Below are 5,286 nucleotides of genomic sequence, written 5' to 3'. Positions count from 1 at the left end.
GGAATTTTCCAGGGCCGCTGCTCAGACGTGACTCAGGGCCAACTCTGCAGCTGGGGAAGGCCTGGCGGCTCTGTGGGGAGCAGGGGGTGGGGGGCGGGGCTCCTGGGCTGCTCCACCTACCCTGGGACAGGCCTTCCGTGCTGACCCCACACCGCGGCGCGTGGCGCAGAGCTCCCTCACGGCAGCTGGGTGGGGTGGGGCCCACCTGACAGCCGGGTGTCCCAGGCAGATGTGAGGCTGGGACCCCAGCCCACCTGCGCCGTGCGACCCGGCCACGCCCACAGGTCGCGCCTGGGGAAATGCCCTGCCCACCCGGAAGATGGAGATTTCATCTCACCAGAGAAGTATGGCTTTTTCAACCTTTCTACCCTGGCTCCCCGTGACAGGTCACCGCGAAACCCCATGACCCCCATGACCTGCCACTTCCTGAGCACGGGGGCGGGCGTGAGTAATCCTGCCTCACCAGGCCGGACGTGGCCTTTGACATGAGCAGGGCAAGCCAAGAGCATCAGCAGCCAGCGAAGGCCCCAGGACCGCTGCCTGCCCCTCCCCCAGGAGCTCCCCATCCAGGGAATCCCCTCCCCCAGGTGAGCGCCCCCAGGGGAGGTCTCAGGGGATGGCCTGCCACACAGCGGGGCCTTCCCGCCCCCCTGCAGGGTGTCCCCAGTGGCCAACAGCGGGACCAGACTCCACTGAGAGCAGCAGCCCCCACTTCTGGATGGAGACCGGTCTCAGCCCTCACTCCCCTTCCACAAAGAAGGGCTCAGTGGGGACCAGACACTCTGTCCCCCAAATGCCAGCCTCGGCTGGTCACCTGAAGCGTTTTTTCAGCGTGGGAGGGAAGGCCCTCCCTAGGGACCCTCCCACACTGTGCCTCTCTGGGGCAGGGACCACCGCCCAGCCCCCACACGGCCACCCCCACACTCACACCCACGGGACGCACGCGTGGGCCTGCGCCGCCCTTTCAAAGTGTCCACGGGGTGGTGCATTGAAACCTTCAGGCTTTTAAGAACGGTTTCCTGCATCAGGAGCGGCGCAGTGCAGCAACAGCAAAGCGGAGCTGCCCGCGTGGTTCTGCCCGTCCTTGCAGCCACACGGAGAAAAGGAAAACAAACAGGTGAAATTAATTTTAATAACATCTTTTGTTTAAATTCACCATAGCCAAAATATTATGTAATCAATATGAAGAATTATTAAAGAGCATTATACTTTCCCTTTTTCTATGAAGTCTTTAAAATCCGGCGTGTGTTTAGCACTCGCAGCCCACCTCAGTTCAGACACCGAATTTTTATCAGAATCCTTGACTGTACTTGGATTTCATAAAATTTACAATAAAAAAGTATACTCACTCGCTTAAATTGTTCCCGACATACTTGTGAGTTTTCAATGGTTCAAACGAGTATTGGTTTTACGTTTTAAATTTAGATTAATTAAGGTTTAATAAAAGAAAGCTTTCTGGGCCACATGCCCAGTGCTCAGGGCCACACGTGGCTAGTGGCTGCCGCAGGGGACAGTGCGGGCGCAGAGCCAGGGAAGTGGGCGTCCAAGGCTGCGGGGCCGGCGCCGGCCTGCAGGTGGTCACCTGGGGGGGGGGCGTGAGGTGGCGCCGCAGGACTGCGCCCAGGCTCCTCAGACCTCTGTGGGCAGAGTGTTCCGTCCCGAGGGGCTCTGCGGGGCCTGGTTGTGCAAACTGCTGTCATTTCATGACCCCTCTTCTGCTTCTGCAGAGAGCCTGCAGTGACACCACACCCCCCTCTGAGCCCCCCAGGTCCCAGCCCGTCAGCCGCCTGGACTCCTCCATATAAAAGCCACGGACCACCCCCCGGGTAGCGGGCGGTGCAAAGGTCAGGCTCCTAGGCCCCACACCCCTGCCTCTGCTGCTCTGGGGGGCCTGCGAGACCCAACCCTGCCCCTGGGTCCCCTCCCCCACCACCCACTTCCCCCCTCGCGTCCTGGGGCATGTCCGGCTCCTTCCTGCCACAGGGCCTTTGCACAGCCGCTCGCTAGGCCCTGCCACTGCTCACCCATCCTCAGATGGCGGCTCAGAGCCACGTCCTCAGGGAGGCCCTGACCCACTGAGCTCAGGGCCCGTGTCGCCAAGCATGAGGCTCCGCCCACTCCCAGACATGCACAGCCACGGCTTGTAGCCACGTTTGTGTGGCTGTGGCTTTCGATGGCCCTGTCTGGCTCCACCACAGCCCAGCACTGGGACAGAGTCAAAGCTCAAGAAACACTAGAATGAACAGATGAATTGACGGACCGAAAGCTTTGGCAAAAGCTTTGAGATCCCTGTCCCCGAGCATGGCCAAGACACGTAGCTGTCAGCTCCAGCCTGGGGAAGGCGGTGCGGCCGCAGTCCACAGGGCTGGCGGCGGGGAGGAGCCAACCCAGGCCAGGTAGCTCTGGGGTTCCTGGGGAGGGAGGGCGCCTGTCTTGCCTGTGGGCCCTTTGGGGGAAAATGGATTTTCCCCCAAAGCCTCTAGAAGGAACTCGATCCCGCGGCTCCTAGAGCCCCGGGAGACCCATTTCAGTGGTCAGGGATAAACGGGGGCTGTCTCCAGCCCTGGGTCTAGGACACCTGTTACAGCAGCCGCCGGAACGTGGCCTTCAGGTCTCACTCTCAGGCTACCAGGAGCCACGAGGGTCTTCAGCAGGAAGGGTAGTCTAATTGGTGTGGGGTTTTTGTTGTTGTTGTTATTTTTTGAGACAGAGTCTCGCTCTGTTGCCCCGGCTAGAGTGCCGTGGCGTCAGCCTAGCTCACAGCAACCTCCAATTCCTGGGCTCAAGCGATCCTCCTGCCTCAGCCTCCCGAGTAGCTGGGACTACAGGCATGCACCACCATGCCCGGCTAATATTTTCTATTTTTAGCAGAGTTGGGGTCTCACTCTTGCTCAGGCTGGTCTTGAACTCCTGAGCATAAGCGATCCTCCTGCCTCGGCCAGTGTTTCTTAAACACGAGCTTAGGATGGGATGACGGCAAGCACCCGCCCTGTGGACGGCGCTCGCTGCTCTGGGCTCTGCGCAGCCCTGCCCTGCGGCCCCGCCTGCAGCCCTGGGCGCCCCCTTCACGGATGAGCACACCAAGGCCAGAGCAACCTGGCACTGGCCCCGGCGGAGTCCACGGTTCTGCGGGCGGCAGGCAGGGCAGAGGCTGCCTTCTGTGCAACTGCCTCCCTGGGACAGTGGTGTTCGGCCACCTGGGGAGACAGGCCCCCAAAGCGGGTGGCTGTGTGACGCCCCTGAGCTGTGGGGGTTGTGGTTCTTGACTTGGTCCTCGGACTCCAGGGCCGTCCCAGACTAACCCAAGCTGCTCACGCTGGTCCACAGCCCTGACAGTGGGTTCGAATGCATGTGCTGGCGTGTGCTGCACGCGAGCGTGAGGCTCCCGGCACTGGAGAGGACCCCCAGGGAGTCCGGCGCCCTTGGCCGAGACAGGAGGAGGAGGGAGGAGGGCAGTGGGGCGGGGGTCCAGGGCGGAACTTCTGCAGACGTGGACCTGCCCCTCCCGGGACCTCCAGCCTTGCTCAGCCCGGCTGGCCGACTGTTTCTGCTGTAATGATCTAGCGGGTAATGAACCCTGCCTCGGTGCTGGCCTGCCCTCCAGGTAGTCCGAAACGGGTTTTCCCTACAGAGGGCAGGGAGGGATTGGGCTCCGTGAACATGTCCCCAGAAGGGTCCGTGTGCCTCGCAAACATGCGGCGTGGAGTCTGCACCTGCCACGGAGGCTGAGCGTCCCCTCCAGGTGAGGATGATGCTGGGCGTGGCTTTCCTGGGGCCGGAGAGGCAGGAAAGTTGCCCCGATAAGCCACCGGAAGCCAGTGTTTCTCCTTGCCGGCTGAGACCAACCTGCGAATCTTCACTCCCAAACCACCCCGAGGCAGAAACTTCCCTCACATCCTGGCCTGGTAATTTTCCAGAGTTGAAACTTTCCTCTCAGGGGCAGGAAGGACATTCAGCCACTGACAGCTCAACCAGAAACATTACTGCGGACAGAAGTCACAGCAGCCCCAGAGGGGCCCACATGACTCAGCAGAGGGGGCGGGGCGGTGACACTGTAGGCGGCCGCGGGGGAGGATGGCGGAGGCGGGGGTGGGGGGGCTTCACTTCCCCCCCACCCTGCTTGCAGATCAAGTGCGTGTCTGGCCACGTGTGCGTGTGCGTGGCGCCTACCAGGGCCAGAGCACAGAACGCCGCGGGGCAGCAGGCTTGAGGGCCCAGCGAGAGGCCGCAGGAGGAACTCGAACCCTGTTCTTGGAGGGGCCTGTCAGAGGCGACACTTGGCGGGAAGGTCCAGGGAAGCTGGAGTGTGGCACGATGAGCCCTGTCACTGCGGAGTTAGCAGTGGCCGAAAGGCTTCACTGAAATGAAACCTGGACCACACCAAGACAAAAAAGAAGTCACATCTTATCTGAACCTGTATCCTTCCCCGCTTTGGGGCGGTGGCAGGATGTTCCTCCCTGCTCCTGGCGGCAGCTGTGCGGGCCACAGACTGTGACTGCAGCACCACGTGTCACATCGGTGGGACCCCGGGGACGGCATACAGTGCACCTGGCCCCGGCAGCCACACCCACAGCTTCGGGCGGTGCCCGCAGGGACCTGCTGGTTACTGCGGCACAACCTGGTCTCCGCTGAGCGGGACGCCCCGGTGCCGGGACAGACCCAGGAGGTCCACTGGCCCAGCCCCCTCTCCCAAGCAGCTTCCCGGCAGTTCTGTACTTGGATGTTTTTAAGGGAAGCTCTCAGTAATTATCCAAATATGTCACTATCAAAAAAGGGAAATGCCGTCCAACCACACTTCTGCCAGTTCTGTCAGAGAGGACGAGGGCAGAGCAGACTGGCCGCAACCTGCCACGTGGAAGGACGCGGCAGCCCCCCCATCTAGACAGAGGGAAGGGCCCATCCTCCCCCTCCCGGAGTGGGGACAAAGCCACCTCGCGATGAGCTTTGCGACAGGCCCGGCGAACGGGAACAACAGCAGACTGCAGCCCCGCGCTCCGCCCAGCCGGAGTCACAGCCAGCGGGTCTGAGAAGAGCCGCAGCAAAGGGCTCCTTGGGGCCGCGCGGTTTAGCACGCGCCTCGTGCTTCCAGAATCGCCCACGTAGAGGCCCCAGAAATGAGGGCAAAGAAAATTTAAATGCAAATCCCCATTTTATGAGCTCAGTTTTAATCTTAAACCATCTTCCCATCTGCGGGTACCTTCCCTGGGGTGTGGAGCAGGAGCTTGGCAGGAGGCCTTGGCAAAGCTGAGGCAGTGGAGCCAAGCAAGACCGCTGCTCCCGCCGCCC

The sequence above is a fragment of the Propithecus coquereli genome, unplaced genomic scaffold (assembly GCF_000956105.1).
Source record: "Propithecus coquereli isolate 6110/MARCELLA unplaced genomic scaffold, Pcoq_1.0 Scaffold442, whole genome shotgun sequence".
Classification (NCBI taxonomy): domain Eukaryota; kingdom Metazoa; phylum Chordata; class Mammalia; order Primates; family Indriidae; genus Propithecus; species Propithecus coquereli.
Note: the sequence above shows the minus strand (reverse complement) of the source record.